This window comes from Arvicola amphibius, chromosome 11 (assembly GCF_903992535.2).
Source record: "Arvicola amphibius chromosome 11, mArvAmp1.2, whole genome shotgun sequence".
Classification (NCBI taxonomy): Eukaryota; Metazoa; Chordata; class Mammalia; order Rodentia; family Cricetidae; genus Arvicola; species Arvicola amphibius.
Genome location: NC_052057.2, coordinates 3,507,592 through 3,524,866, shown reverse-complemented (window position 1 = coordinate 3,524,866; position 17,275 = coordinate 3,507,592).

The following is a 17,275-nucleotide window of genomic DNA, read 5'->3' as shown; positions in this document are numbered from 1 at the left end:
CTCAGAATGCGTTGTGAGCGCTGCCTGGTCTAGCAGCCAGGCCAGTGTGTCCACATAGAAAGAGCTAGCTAGTGGGTGTTGTAGTCGACGGTCTGGTAAGAAAGACACAGCCACACTGTATGATGGATTTAAAAACACTTGTTGAGGCCCCCGTCACAGACACACAGAGGAAATCAGCGAATGTGTGCCTAAGAAAAGATACGCCTCTGTGTTGCATGCCATGGGAGAACACGTTTTTCTGAATCATATAAAATGGCTTATGTGATTATTGAATAAGTTATTACTGTAATTTTTATAGTTGTATATGTATATACAAAGCAATTAATGAAAAATAGTTGATAATTTTTTATTTCAAAGTAATTTAATAATTTTATTTTACAAACCCAATTCAACACATGATAAAAAAACTTTTAAAAAACTGCTAAAATTATTTTTCTCAAATTCCTTTGCTTCTTTTTTTCTCTTTTATTGAATTGATTCCAGTATTTGCTTAAGATAACATGATTTTAAATGTTAATTTAAATTAAATTGAAATATTTTAACTTCTAAATAATATGCAATAATATGTATATATGTTTGTAGTCAATGGGCAGATTGTAATGAGTCAATTCTAATCTGAAATAGGATTAGAACTATGTAATTTAAATATACTGCTTAAAATTTTTTAATTAAATTTATGTTTAAATTTCATATATATATATATATATATATTTCTAGAATTTCCTCTCATTCCAACCCTTCCCATAACCCTTCACTCACTTTTTTCTTTAATTATTATACACACATAAATAAATACATCACTATAATCAGTGAGTGCATTTAGTGTTCTCATATGTGTATATTTTAAGGCCCTTGGGATTGTTGTTCTGGAAAGCAACCAAGTATAGCTGCAATAGCCGTACGTGTTTTGTGAATTACTTGGATTCCCTTGACCCACAGTTTAAAGTGAGGTCTCTCATGCCTGGTACTTGGCACTTTGTTAGATAGTCTATGGCTCTTGGCAGGAGCATCGTCACCCGGGTGGCATAACGTCATTTAAAGGCTTCCTTCAAACGTAGTCATTTGGAAAGTCCCTGGAAAAGAGCAGACATTTAAGGTCTAGTTCTGCCCCTTGTTAACTTCTGAGAAGCAAGAGACAATGGGTCCCCCAAAAGTAGAATTTCCTCTGGGGTCTCATGCAAGAAAAAGGAAAAGACTGAAGTCTGATAACACGCAGAGGAGAAATTCATCTCCCGAGAAAGATGTCACACACTCCTGAAATCTTATAGTTGGTCCCGACTCCAGACCGTCCTATGGGAGAGACTGGAACAACCAGATGATTGGTCGCAATGGGCAGGACCACATCCTCACAGGGACAGCTTAGCAATGTGTGGCTCACTGCTCAAGACCCTGCAGGCTGACTGGGGAAATGGACCGGCGGTCACTGGACCTCTTTATCCTGTCCCCAATCTGGCCTCGTTCAGTGACTCTCCTCTCTTCCTCTGACTTTCATCCTTACCTGTTTGGTTGGCCTACTGAGGACAGGTGACCCAGCCTAGGTCGTCTGGGCTCCCAGATCCCAGAATCTGACCCCAACTCCAGGGAGCTTCCTACTCTAAAGACATGCTTGTCCATAATTAAGCTGGTTTATTTCTTCATCACGTAATTTTCCTTTCCAGTGAAGCTTAGATGATATCGGCTTCCTAACGCCTTCTTGATCCGTGATAGAAAACGTGGCACCCGATGTGAAATGAATCTTCAAGTACAAATATGAGATGTAATTATCTTAATTAGGCCGACAATTAAAGTCAGTTTCTATCTTTCCCATCGTGTTTACTGTCAGACTCTAGAAATCCAACGTCATGGATGCATTTGATAATGTAATTATGTGTCTAAACTGAAGGTCATGGTCACAACGTGAAAAACAGGTGTAGCAGGTAGTGTTTCCGAATCCCTTAATAAAGAGCGACTTATAAACAATTGACCATAAACTCCTTTCATGTGAATTCTTTCATATCCTAATTCTAATTCAGCGAATTAAAATATTGCAGTTATGCCGCCTGGCAGCCAAGAGTAACTGATGTTGTCTGACTATAATGAAATATCCACGTTGTTTTAAATAGCCTGCGTTACAGCCTGATGTTACTACACTTGCCCCTGCTGTTTACAGAGCATCCGGAAAGGAAGTGGCTAACAGTCTGAGAATAATGAAGTCAAGGATTCCTTCCCCTGGAATTATTGAAAACTAAAATGTTTAGCCAATATCTTGCCAAGTAGAGTTTTTATATAAAAGATAAATTGCAACTGGAGCACGCCTCAGTAAAGACATAGATAACAGGAACTATTTTACTGTAGGGCTCTCAATGAAGACCATTTTCTTTTTGCTTTATCCCCTTCCAGCCCCTGAGCAACGACCAACTCGTGTTCTTCGAGCCCTGGGAACTAAGTCAGAAAGGCTTGTCTCCAGATTGCCTCTGTGCCGAGTCTAACTCTTGCACTTGGTGCTAGAAGTCCAAGTGCTGCAGCTGGTCGCAAACCTGGCCTCTCGTTAGCTCTGTGACCTAAGCTCACTGGCTGCTCCATACCTCACTCTCCTGATCCCCTACCTGGACACACACGAGCCAGTTTTGACGATCCCAACTGAAAAGGTTTGTCGTGCTCAGCGAAAGACTAAAGACAAGGAAAGCATTCCACAGCAGCGTCTGCACAGCCTCGTCTCCCTACCATCTGTCGCTACTGTTGCTGCCACCACTGTCGGTTCCCAGACATCTTTCTCCATGTTTAAATCTCACCATATGAAAAAAAAAAACAATCCCCAAGGACCCCGATGTCTATATATAACATAGAAGGAAGTAAAATGATACAGGGTTGAATGTAACGACTGTGAGTCACGAGCTCTAAACAAGTCACTGCGCCAAAGATGTGAAGGGAAAACTACCAGATGATACCATGCGTGCCTGTGATGGCACCGCTGTGTAGAGCTGTGTGTGCCGAGGAGAATGACGGCTCAGGCAAGGCCGGAGCGCCTAGAATTCATTAAGGCACTGGTTGCAATATTTATTAATTTAATATATTAATTAAAAAGCAATTTTAAAAAGCTCAAAGTGCTTCATACTAATTACTGAAATTTATTAATGAAACTGATTTGCGGCACTGTTGTTAGGGGCCTTGTAAATTCAAGGTATGAGCTCTGATTCGGAGGTACACCCCTACACACTAAGAATTTTTCTATATAAAAGTTTTAAATTTAATGCTAAGTAAATAGATGAAGTTATCTTTTAAATAAGATAAAGAAATCCTGGTTATTAAAGGTTAGGCGATTATGAAAAAGAGAAAGAAATCCTGGTTAATACAGGTAAAACTGAAGCTTTAAAATGAATTCAAGCTATTATTATAAAAACATAGTCTCACTATAGAAAATTAGAAGACAAATCCCAAAGTAATTTTAATCGTAGAAGTCACCTTAATTTTTCAGCTAAGACACATGGTAGAAAATAGTTGGCTCACAGCCGGATGGAAGCCATGGCTCTGGAGTTGTCGGGTGCCACAGCCATGAGGGACAACGGAGGTCTCCAACAGCCTGTGACAGATTTCAAAGGAGCTGGGAAGAGTCCAGTCTCCAGCATATGGAAATGCCGTTTGAGCAGATGGGGTTGTGAATCCATGACTTGATCTTTACACACTTTACATTTGTGTAAATTAGCACTCGGTACTCTGTAAGTGTGCATCAGAGAAACAGCTCTGTAGACGGAGACCGTGCCTTGGTTGTCTGGCCACCCAGACCCAAATCATCACACAGAAACTCTGTTAGTTACAACACTGTTTGGCCAATAGCTTAGGTATTTTTCTAGCTAGCTCTTACAACTTAAATTAACCCATTTCTATTAATCTGTGTATCACCATGAGGCTGTGGTCCACTGGTAAGGTTCTGGCAGCAGCATCATTCTTTGGCAGCTACATGGCATCTCTTTGACTCTGCCTACTCTCTCTCTCTCTCTCTCTCTCTCTCTCTCTCTCTCTCTCTCTCTCTCTCTCTCTCTCTCTCCCTCTCCCTGATTTGGATTTCCACCTGGATTTACTCTGCTAAGCCAAATCCATTGGCTGAAACAGCTTTATTCATCAACCAATAAAAGCAACACATACACAGAAGGACCTCCCACACCACGACTCAGAGTGTAGCTTCCAACTTCGGACTGTTCTTTTGGGTAGTGATTAAAATCAGAAAGAAAAACTTCCAAGAGCACCACTCAGTTAGAAACCAAAAGAATCCAAACATAAATAGGAGACCACTGTCTCAATCAGAGATGAAAAGCTTGCTCAAATAAATTCATTCTTTAAAAACAATTTCTGAACCAATAAGTTTTCTTAACGATAAGAATTGGTCATTTGGAGCTGGAGAGATGGGTGAGCAGTTAAGAGCACTGGCTCTTCATCCAGAGGACCTGGGTTTGATTCCTGTCATCCACAGGGCAGCTCACAACCAGTTGTAACGCAGTTCCAAGGGATCTCACATCCTCCTCTGGCCTCGGAGAACACCAGGCACATGTGGGGCACAGACATGCATGCATGCAAAACACTCTTATACAGAAAATATTTTTAAATTATTTTTAAAATTCATTTACTGGATAATTCCATCTACTCTTGTTCTCTTTCCACGCTCCTCCCCCTCTCCATTTTATTTTTTCTGAGATAAGATCTCACTATAGAGCCCATCCTAGGCCTTGGACTGGATCTGCCCACCTAAGCCTGCCAAGCTCTGGGACAGAAGGCATGTGCCCCCATGCCTGGGTCTGACCCCCTTTCCTAGTTTAGAGAAATGCTTATGGCTTTGGTTCCGCTGCTGTCGAAGCTGCTGCTGAAACCTTTTCCTTTACTCAGGCAAATGGAAATGCTCTGTCGGAAGCAGTCCTGTCCAGGAGGGTAGAGGAGCTAACTCCGCCATCGTGGCATGTGCCCATAGCGGCTTTTACACATCAAGAAATACCAAGTGGCCGGGCGGTGGTGGCGCACGCCTTTAATCCCAGCACTCGGGAGGCAGAGGCAGACGGATCTCTGTGAGTTCGAGGCCAGCCTGGTCTACAAGAGCTAGTTCCAGGACAGGCTCCAAAGCCACAGAGAAACCCTGTCTCGAAAAACCAAACAGAAAAAGAAAGAAAGAAAAAGAAATACCGAGTGGTGAGGAAAGGGTCCAGATGTTAAAAAAAATTAAAGATGCGAAAGTAATATACATTTGATCCTGCCATGAGGCTTTGTTGAACGTGACCATCCCTTGTCTATTCCCGAGGCTTGTTTCTATGTGAAAATTATTACTGAGAACTTAATTTTTCAAACCTTTGTTAAACTTGTGTTAATTGTGTTTTCTAATCTAATGTCTTATTACTACAAACAGCATATATTAGGCTCCAGAACCCCTTGTTAAAGAAACCAAAGAAAAATTGCATTACATTGTTTAGTAAATATAGATGCCAAACTTTTGTATCTTCTGTATTTCTATATCATGGTTTTAATAGTTCATTATTTTTAATACCATACAGATACCATACCATGTTCAATATGTTATTTTTAGAATATGTTCTAAAATTTTTTCTGCATGATGCTTTATATTTGTGATGCCAAGATAACATTGGTTACCTAAGTTAAAAAAATGATGTGCTCACATTTAAGAAATTTCTATCATGTAGGTAAAACTAAAAAGTTTTAGCATTTATTTATGGCAGTTAATCTAAACCAGTGTCAAGAAATCAAAGATGGCCTGCAGGCTTATTGCCCAAGATAGTTTCTGTTTGCTTCTTATATGAAGTTTTATACTTGCCTGACTGCTATGCTCAGGGAATGTCTGCACTCCCCTTCCCTTTTAAGAGAAGAATGGGACCCTGAAGAGATGGCTTAGTGGTTAAGAGCACTGGCTGCTCTTCCAGAGGGTGTGGGTTTTATTCCTAGCACCCACACACTGCTCGTCCCTGTAACTCCAGTTTGAGGAGGCACAAGTCCAAGGAAGAAGGAAGGAGCCTGGTGACTATTGAACTGTTCAGTTCTCAACACCTCACTCTTGAGAGAAACTCTTCACTGATTTTAATACTAAACAAAATCTGCTCATTGTTCTAAGCTAATGTTGTTTTCTTTTTCAGTAGACTTAAGAACTGGACTGTGTGGCTCAATGGTAGAGCACCTGTTTAGCACTTAAGTAGCCCTGTGTTACACGCCACGCACACGCACACACATGTACACACACACACAAAGGTTGACTTAAAAAAAAACGTTAAAGAATAGAGACATGCAGAGTCCAGTAAAATGCTGAGCACAAATGTCTTGGCCTTGCTCTCCATGTCAGTGACCCCACTGGAAGGCCGTTTAAGCCCGTGAGCACGTCCTTGTGTAATAGAGAGATCTAGATCTCTATCTGCCACACCAATGATCTCGTCATTACTGCATCAGGTGTCAGGAAAACTGGATTAATTACAGCTTAATGCAACTCGCATTCTGATCTTCCGAGAGCAGCTGTGCGCCACTTCACACATCTCTGACCATTAAATATAATCTCCCCTTCAACTAAATAACATCCAAAACACTACCCATGGTGAATAAATTACAGTCTGAGAAGAAAGTGGGTGTTGGGAATGGATTCTGTGGATGGAGATGCTATCAGCAGTTACACAACAGAACGGCTGTTGTTTGGTAAATGTAGTAGGTGTGCAGCTTTCTGCAAACAGCATGACGCTTGCAGGAGAAACGGAAACATTAATTACTGTCTTCATATTCTGACAATTTTCTGAACTAGTATTTAAATATACTTCGTTTAATCACATTAGGTAATGAACAGGAATAATTCCGTGAGGTGTGGAGAGGTACTGGGCATTGGATACCGTAGGATAGAGACTAAACGTGTCCTGCCGCTGGGCTATGACCTGGACTTCGTTCCAGAAATAAACGCTTTAAGTTCCTAAAGCAAGGGTCATACAAGTATTATAGTTCCATTAATGTTTGATGTTTAGGAGCTCTCCGACCCTCACAAAATGGGTTTTGTCTTTTAACATTGTGTGTGTGTGTGTGTGTGTGTGTGTGTGTGTGTGTGTGTGTGCACGTGCGCACACATGGGTCTGTGTGTGGGTGAGTGCAGGTGCTCTCCAAGACCAGAAGCACCCACTCCCCCTGGAGCTGAGGTCACTGGTGGTTGCGAGCGATCCCGACATGGGTGCTGGGAACTCAGTCCTCTCAAGGAGCAGCTAGCACTGTCTCTCCAGCCCCCAAGATCAAGTCTGTTAGTTTGTCGGGGCCTGAAGCTGTGGAAAGAGCAGACATGTGAATTAGAGAGACAAGCCATGACTCCTCGGGCAAGTGGTACAATCACTGTGACCTTCTCTACACAGAGAGCTTGCTGGCTGCAATGGAGAGAAGCACTCCAGAGCACAGGTCTGCATGCTGGTGACGTTCAGCAGCACATGACAGTACGCTCGTCACCTGCTCTTCACGCGGTTACCTGAAGGCACCGTGTGCACGGCTCTTCATGGTGCTGCCAGCATTCGAAGTAAACGATGCTCTATCCTGTTCGAAATGTGACGTGAATCCTCCCTTAAAATCCGATACATTTCGTGGCTCAGCCATGTCCTTAAATACACTTAACAGGCACTGGCGAAATGCAAGGCAGTTGGAGTATACAGCCCGGCCTCCTGGTTCAGGCATAGAATGTAAGAAATCAGCCTATAATAGAGGCCTCCAAGTAAACCCTGGAGATAAATAGCTGGCCTTCTCGTCCCTGTTGAACATGTCAAGTAGTGCATCCAGAAATATTTGAGCAATCTGCTCATTTCCCATCTGGTAACTTTCTCAGCTGAGAACGGCAAGTTCACGTGAAAGTTCATCCTGAGGGCAAGCATGTTGGGGCAGGTCGTTCACGGGGTAAAGGTTCAAGAAGAGGTCATTGTATTTTTTAAGCCTGAAGTGGAAGAGGAGCGAATATACTAGCTGGAAATATTTTATATTATGACTATGATGTTTTTCAGTGCCATAAATAAAAGTTATAAATTTCCAAAGCCTTGTGAATTATGTAATGGCAACAGCAGTGATTTGGGAGAAGATGCCCAAGACACTGCTCACAGAAGTCATAGTAAATATTAGTTTATAGTATGTAAAATATTTAAAAGAAAACATTTGTCACATTTTATATCGTGTCAAACCCTTTTTTAAGAAAGCTGCATTTTCGAGAGCTGTGACGGTGGCTCAGCAATTATGAGCATGGGCTGCTCTCATAGAGGCTGTTGGTTTGGGTCCCAGCTCCCGCATGGCAACTCACAACACCCATACATCCAGGACCAGATGATCCGATGCCCTCTTCTGACCTCTTCTGACACCAGGCATATATTGGTACATGTATATACATGCAGATAAAGCACACAAGCTAAGTAAATATACTACATGTTCCAGAACAGTAATATAGAGACATGGGATAAACAGGGACATCAAAACAGCTGCTAAGCAGCTTGCTATCAACTGATTAATGATGACTTTTTGATTTTCAATTTCTTTTCTGCTTCTTTTTCTCTTTCCTCCTCTATTTTAGACAGGGTCTTACTATATAACCCCAGCTATCCTGGCACTCACTATGTAATACAGGCTGGCCTCAGACTCACAGAGATCCACCTGCCTCTGCCTCCAGTGTGTGCCATACACCCAGCTTAATTTGCTGTTTCTAAGAATTCTGCTTGAAGTGAAGCGCTTGTGGGTGGCTTATATACAAAATGAAAATATGATTCATTTGCAACAAAATTTCTGAATATTTGGGGAAATTTAAATTTGATAGCATTAGTCAATAGTATTTGAATCAACAACAAAAGTTATGATTTTTCTTTTGAGTAAAATCTTTGTAGTTAAAAAAATTAGACCTCTTAGAATGGTGGCATACCCCTTAAATCTGAGCACCTGAAAGGCAGAGGCAGACAGATCTCTGTGAATTTGAAGCCAGCCTAGTCTACATAGCAAGTTCAAAGATAGCCAAGACTACATAAAGAGACCATGTCTCAAAAAAAAATTAGGTTAATGATGTTCAGGAAAATAATCCCGAGCATATCTCAGTCTAATGGTATTACTGTAATGCTGTATCTGATGCAGGACGATACTGGACAGTGATAGTGTTTTACAGTTTGGGGGCTGCGAGTTCTAAACAGTACAGCCCCTCTGTCCTGGGGAGTGGGAGGGGGCTCCCTGCCTGCATCCGTGCATGGCAGAAAAAGAAAACTGGGACTGCTTCTTACTGAAAGAGCAAGCATGGAAAAGAAAGCACAGACAGACAGACAGACAGACAGATCACATCACATCAACAGCCCATCCTCTCAGGAGCTGATGGGAGTCCAACACCTAAAACCTGACCTTTCCCACAAGACAGCATTGACCATTCGGAAGGGTGGTTCCCACCTTGACATAATTACCCTTCCACTTTGCCCCATATCATTTAACACAGCCACACTGGGGCCAAGCTTCTGACACGCACACGCACACACACACACACACACACACACACAAAACCCTGGCATACAACCCGTATCCAAACCTCGGCAACTTATGTCTAAACTCCAAGGAGTGCCTGACTTCAGATGAATTCTCTCTCCACAGAGCAGAGGTACACAGTAGAATTCAGGAAAGGGTTCCAAATGGACGAAAGTGTATTTTACAGTCTCTCAAATTCTATTGCCAGGTGCAGGTCCTTGCCTCCTTAAAGAGTGCATTTGTTCCTCTGGAGGATGACATATTGCCAATGTATTTTTAATAGATAGAGCACTTACACTGAGATGTCCCCTCAATAAATGCTTAGTATTATTTATAGGCGTCTATGCTAAGGATTACAAAGATACAAAAAAAATACTCAGATAACATTACTGTCTTGGAAAAGCCATTGAAGGTGCAATAAATGTGGGATAAATATACAAGAATAAATAACCCAAGGTTGTAATGATTTAGCGCCAGTTGAGAGGTTAATATAAAATGAAGTCAGTGAGAGAATGTGGGGGAAAAAAATACAAGTCAGATCCAGTAAGAGAAAGGGCTGAGGATGCTGAAGTGGAACAGCCTCCACTTTGTGATTTTGGCATGATGGACTAACTCCCTAAAGGAAACATTTCCAGATGGAAAAGCCTGGATGGTGCTGAGTAAAAAACAAGGAAAACTATTGAGAGCAGCCTGGAGGAAAACCCAGGTATATTGGTGTTAGCGAGGTAAAATACCAAGAGCGACAGCAACTTAGTGAAAGCATTTATTTCAGCAGGGGTATAAAAGTTCGTCATGGCTGGGAAGTATGGCAGCAGAAACATGAAGCTGAGGGGCCACATTTCTCTCCACACATAGGAGGCAGAGAAAGTGAGTGGAAGTGGGTGAGGCTTATAACCCTCCAAACCTGCCCCCAACAAGATATGTCCTCAGTGACGGCTACATCTTACAACCTCTGCAAACAGCTCCCTCAATAGGGGACTAGGCATCCAAACTCCCGAGCCTATGAGGACCATCTCTTGTTCACACCACCACACCACGGTGAAGACACCTCACCCCAAGCGATACATTCGTTGAATGACAACTACCCAACGCTGTGTCTTTTTACATTTGCTATTTACACATCTACTATTATAGCTCTGCAAACCACGAGACAAACTGGTCGATGTGTGGTGAGCGCTTACAGAGCACGCCTAGGACCTGAAGAGGAAGAACTGGGCAGTACACAATGTCAGTACGGAAACTTAGAAGCTGGTTCTCAAAGGTTTGGGAAAGGTCTCTGGCTCCTCTGGACGTGAGCAATGAGCATCCCCACTGCCTGGAACAGAGCTCAAGGATAAGCAGTCTGGATCAAGACCATGGAAGCCTCGATGGCTAATGAGGGTGACATATCATCAGATCCCTGCCCGGTCAGATCCCTCTGGTCTCTGGTGACCCTGACCGATTCCATGTGCTGGTTGCTTGGCCGGTTTTCCCACCCTCCTCCTCCCGCCTGCAGTAACAGGAAGACTGTAACAAAGCCAAGCCTGCAGAAGGTGGGCCTCGGCTTTCAGAGTCTTGAACAGAAAATCGAGCTCTTTTCTACTAATAAATACAGAGGGGTTTGTTGTGGTTAGCTAAAACCACAATGAAGAAGGAAAAGATTCTTCTCTGACTAGAAGAAAAGACAGGATTTCATTGTAGCAAACCAGTACAACTATAAAAATCAGATGACAAAGTCAAGAGACAGAATAATGACAGCTTATGCATTTTCATTCAGTATTGCTCTAAAAGCTATTGAATTTATGTGTGCGTGCATGCATGTTTGTGTGTGCATTTGCATATGTGCATGAATGTGTGTGTATATATGTGTGTGCATACATGTGTGTATGTATGTAGGAGAGAGCAGCGTATAGAAGTCAGAGGACAGTTTGTAGATGCTGGTTCTCCTTCCATCAGGTGGGTCCTGGGACTGAGCTCAGGCTGTCGGGTTTGGGCAGCAGGCATCTTTACCTACTGAGCTATCTTGCTGCCTTAGTTCAATAATTCTAAAATGTCTCTAAAGGAAGAAAAACAAGATGAAACTGAGGGGGAAACACACAAGAAAGCAAACCACTGTCAAAGCTAGAAGATATTATAATAAAGATACTAGTTCTGTCAAGCCGATCATCCTATACTCTGACCTTAACCCACAGGAATAAGCGTCCGGAATGGCGAGGCGTCCAGTGGGAGGATGGGGGATGGGAAATGAAGGAGACAAAAGCAATGGATAGGATCAGGAGTCTTGTATAAGCTGATGATGTATGCCAAGCCGGTTTATTAAGAAGGACAGCATCGTATATACTAGTTGTGGGGGATGGGGGTGAGGGTGGAAGAAGGTCGGCAGAGAGCTAAGTCTGTGCTGGCAAAGAGGGCTACCACAGACACAGCTGCCCAGAACTAATAATCACAGCCCCTCAGGGGAGAAAGCCAGGTTCCCAGGAACTGAAACCTTAGCTCTTTTGAAATTCGGGGCCCTTCCCAAGGCCATCCCTGAGCAGATCTGCTCCGGGACAAAGACACAGAGCTGAGGTTCCCTTTGTCCTCTTATCAGGGCCCCAAGAAAGTCTCAGGCCAGGCTGACTCCCAACCACACTCATGCATCCGCCCAGAATTCCCTCCTTTGGATAAAACCCCCTTTGAGTTCTTGTGGGACAAACATCAAAACACAGAAATATATGCTTGTGATAAGTAACTCATTTCCTGTTTGAGCCGCTCATTAGAGGCCCAGCAAAGCCAGCATGTTCCTGAGGGTCGCAGCGTCAGAACTGTGACAGAAATAAATGTCTTGTTTTGTTTTATGTGGGACAGGGTCTCACTCTGTAGCCTAGACTGTCCTAGAACACACTATATAGTCTAAGATGCCCTAGAACTCCTGGCAATCCACCTGCCTCAGCCTCTTGAGTTCTGGGATTACAGGGACTCCTCACATCATCTCCAGTGACGACTGCGCTTTCCAAGTTGATCCCGGCCTCCCTGGAGGGTTTGTGAAGAAGAGGGTGGCTGCCAGGCGCGTGCCTGTCACATTAGAGCCTTGTAGTCTCTCCGAGTTTAACTGTCATTCATGTTCTATGACCTCTTTCTCTTTCTGCTGCGATACACTCCCACCTCAGGGAGAACCATCAGCTGCGTGGCCGGCTGTGATGGTCAGGTGCGTGGCCGGCTGTGACAGCGTGAATGAAGACACCCCCATAGGCTCACTGGGAGTGGCACTATTAGGAGGTGCATGCAGCCTTGTTGGAGGAAGTGTGTCACTGGGGGGGCGGAGCTTTGAGGTTTCAGAAGCTCAAGCCAGACCCAGTGTTGCTGTCTCTCCCTGCTGCCTGCTGATCCAGATGTAGAACTCTAGCTCCCTCTCCAGCACCATGTCTGCCTGTGTGCCGCCATGCTTCCCACCATGACAATAGACGAGAACTCTGAACTGTAAGCAATCCCCAGTTATGTGCTTTCCACTGTACGAGTTGCAGTGGTCACCGTGTCTCCTCAGAGCAATAGAGCCCTAAGACACCAGTAATAAACGAGACAAAGATATAAGTGTATATCCTAAAAGGTATCTGTGGGTTACTAATAAAATGACTAATTTTAGTTTTCAACAATACCCTGGATTTTTAAAAATAATCCTCTAGAGAAGACGGGTCCAGGCAATTAATTACCACTTTTAATTAATATTTTATTTATGGGGCAGTTCACACACATACCACAGCAAGCATATGAAAGTCAGAGAAGAACTCATAGGAGGAGTCAGTTCTCCGTTCTCACCCTTTAGGTCCTGGGGCTCAAACTCAGGGTGCCAGGCTTGCCAGGAAGTGTTTCTCTGATGAGCTCTTGTCAGCCTCCAGGTCAGTCCCTAGAGGGGACATTCCAGAATTCTAGAAGCAGCAAGCTTGTAATGATAACCCAGGCGTTCTTAGCGCCTTAAGGTAATTATCCTTTCTGGGAATGTGGCCAAAGCTTTGGATCCTTTCCCTGGGTGGGAAAAAAATGTTTTGGTAGCTTCTGGAGTGCCTCAGAGTCCTGAGTCTCTGCCCAGACGCCAACCAAACAGCATTGACCTAATCCAGCACCTACTAACAGACCATGGGATCGAGGAGGACCCCTGAGTGACTCACCTACAGTCACACAGCTTGTGAGGGATAGAGAGGCGTGGCAGAACCCATGCTCTCTCATACTGTGCCCTTTCACATGCCATGTTAGACCATGTGGGGAATGACAGTGGGACCATCAGAAGGTATCTGCAGATGCCATTAAATGTCGTGCTGGATTGCACCAGTGAACTGACCAAAGACCTGTTGTGAGCGCATAAGCATCAGGGATTGCAGATAATGTGTGAAGCCTTTGCTTTGTGCTTGTGCTCTGCCCCATCCTCCTGGCCTTTCCCTGAATAATACCCCCCCCCCTCTTTCCTCTCTCCCTGAGACAGGCCAGCCTCAAAGCCCAGGTCCTCCTTCCTCTGCACCACCAACACACCAGGCAGTCCGTGGACATCAAGTTCCCTCCTTCCTAGGTCTCATGTCTTCAGTGGTTCAGCCTGCCCATTTATATCCAGCCGGGCGGGCGCCACTACTACCCCTCCCCTTCCCGAGGCTCTCCTAAGCCTAGCTCATAAACTCCGTTCTAGCCGTCCTCACCCAGCGGTTGCTTCAGTGAGAGCGGCTTCCCCCACCCACCTCCAGCCTCTCATCTAAAACACGCTGGTGTCCTGGACACCACACCCAGTGATGTCCCTTCTGTCCTCGGCACACAGACGAGAGTGGTGTGACCACATCCACTGGCGTTTTCAGTCTCCACAGGGACACATTCCACATTGAGAATCTCCCTAGAATTATCAAACGTCCCACCATTTCCTGTAATTTATGAGAAGTATCTGTAAATTTGAGACTACCTTGATTTCTTCCCCAGATTCCACCTTGGTCCTGTTTTGTTCAGCATACTGTCAACAATTAACTCACTCATTTTCCAAATGGCCGCATCCCTCCCCCTAGTGGATAATGAGAGTTAGAAATAAAAGGTCTCTTCCAATACTGTAGTATTCTGAAACTGTCCTTAATAAAAGTAAATGGAATGTTCTGTATCAAGACTATCCATGATTCAAAACATCTCCTGTCAGTCTTTCTCTCTCCTCCCTTGCCTTCCTCCTTGCCCTCTCTCCTCTCTCTTTTCTTCCCTACCTCCTCTGTTGCTACTCCCTAGCCTGCTGTTGATCCTATAACCCATTCTCAGGAAGAGACCATTCCCTAGCAAAGACGCCTGTTCAGTGCCGGAAAAAGAGAGCCACTGCTCACAGACAGATCGTCTGACATAGTCTTGTCAGAGCCACTGCTCACAGACAGATCGTCTGACATAGTCTTGTCAGAGCTTCTGTTTCGCCCCAACTCCAGGATGCTGTCATTAAAGACGCGCCCGGAACCTCAGATGACCCACGTTGCTGGAGAAGGAAACACTGCACTGCCTTCCTGGAAATTATCTCCAGTTCTGGTGACTGAACCGTAGTTTGCATTGTTCTCCCAGACAACTGGAACCACCGTCTTCCCCCAGAGCTTCACACTGACTGGCGTTCACCTGGAGAGATAATGACAGTGCCAACCACTCTAAGATGCATTGCTTAGCTCGTGAAGCCTGATATCCCCTTGACTAGAGGAAATTGTGATGACCTATATAGCACACTTGTTAAGTTATCTTCTTGGAAAGTGTCTTTTCACACAAGGAGCCAGCGCAGACTCTACAAAACGAGGAACAGCCCGCGCTCCAGAGCTTGAAAAGAGATGTGCCTGTTGCTCTACCCGGTAACCTGAGCTGATCCCCAGACCCTTGTGTTGGGAGGAGAGCACCTACTTCACAAGCACTCACTCCCACATGCTCTCTGCGGCATGCACACACACATGCACATCCATGCATCCAAGCACGCACACAAGCATGAGCACAATAAATATAAACGGTTAAAACTGTGTTTGGGGGATTGGAGAAATGACTCAGCGTGGCTAAGAGCACTTGCTGTTCTTCCGGAGGACCTGAGCTCAGTTCCCAGCACCCACATTGAGCAGCTCTTAACAACCCGCGACTCCTGTTCCAGGAGATCCAACGCCCTATTCTGGCCTCCCCGGGCACCTGCACACATGTGGCATACACACACACACAGACGCACACACACACACTGACACATATGCACATAAATAAAATAAATCTTGAAAAAACAATGGAAAACAATGAATGCTATTATACTTTTAAGACTTTTGTCTGTGTACCCCCCCATGGCAGTAATACAGGCTAATAAACTGTTTATTATTTGTATGTCTACATCAAATATTGGGCAGTTTTAACAGTCATGTTATTTACACTATCCCAGATGAATCTCACAATATACTCAAACCAGTGGGAAAATCTGACTTGTTCAAAACAAACTGAACTTTCCTGTTATGGCAGTGAATAAGGATTTATTACTAGAACAGCTTATTTTCTGTGATGTGCTAGCTTTTAAACTCCATTTTATTAAATATAGAAGTTAACATTATCCATGTCCTGACCATTTGCTAAACCTTAAACTAATCAGTGACTCAAAATTCAGTGGAATGATCATAGTAATAAATACAGGTAATTAAAATGAGGGTCCCAGTAGGGGTGAACTCAAAAGTTCCCGGTTTGTGGCCAGAACGCTGTTGAAGATCATGTGAGAAAATTAATAATTTGAGAACCATCCCAGACGGGGACGTCTGGTCTGTACCCTGTAACGTCATCCTTCCCACGGTAACTGATTCTTTCGGGGGACTTTGAAAGAACACCAGCTTTAAACACAAAGGAATGTGCGTCAACAGGAGCGTTTCAAACACAGTGGCAGGAGAATGGTCCGGTTTTCAAAGCAGAGCCAAGGGCCCTTCAAATCAAAGGGCACAGCCACTGCACCCAAGGCAGCCTGGGAGCCCAGACACAGCTCAGTACACACAAGTACCCACCGCGCACTCTGTTGGTTCTGTTTACTAGAGGATTTCCACACAAATAAAGACCGCCAAAGGCCTGACTGCCAAATGGATGCTAATATGTGCAGCCACACCTTGAAAGTGGAGATTTGATGGTCAAAACTCTTTCTTTCTCTGGACTTCTTTACCAGGTTGCCACAAAGAGGGAGCAATGAGGATAGACTTCTTTTTTTTTTTTTGTTTTTGTTTTTTTTTGTTTTTTTGTTTTTTTTTTTTTTGATTTTTCGAGACAGGGTTTCCCTGTAGTTTCTAGAGCCTGTCCTGGAACTAGCTCTTGTAGACCAGGCTGGCCTCGAACTCAGAGATCCTCCTGCCTCTGCCTCCCGAGTGCTGGGATTAAAGGCGTGCGCCACCGCCGCCTGGCGAGGATAGACTTCTTAAAAATCTGTAAATTGTTTATCTAATTTATTACTGGTGTGTGTGTGTGTGTGTGTGTGTGTGTGTGTGTGTGAGAGAGAGAGAGAGAGAGAGAGAGAGAGAGAGAGAGAGAGAGAGAGAGAGAGAGAGAGAGAGAGACTGGAGCGGCACAAGCAGAGGAAAACTTGGTGCAGTCTGTCTGAAGGACACTAGCCCCCTCTAACTGTGGCTCTGGCTGGCCTTGCCTTTTTCCCCCATTCCCTCTGCCTTGCTAACAACCATTAGATTACATTCCTAAAGCTAGACACCAAGAACTGTTCCCTCCTTTGGCCACTTCCTCTGCCTGAGGCTGACTACCAAGGTCCTGCAATCAAAAGCTCCCTTTGATTCACCTAATTAACATGCCCAATTAAAAGGAAACACCCATCTGTCTTTATAAACTGCCATTTGCCTGCAGGCCACGTCTGCCTCTC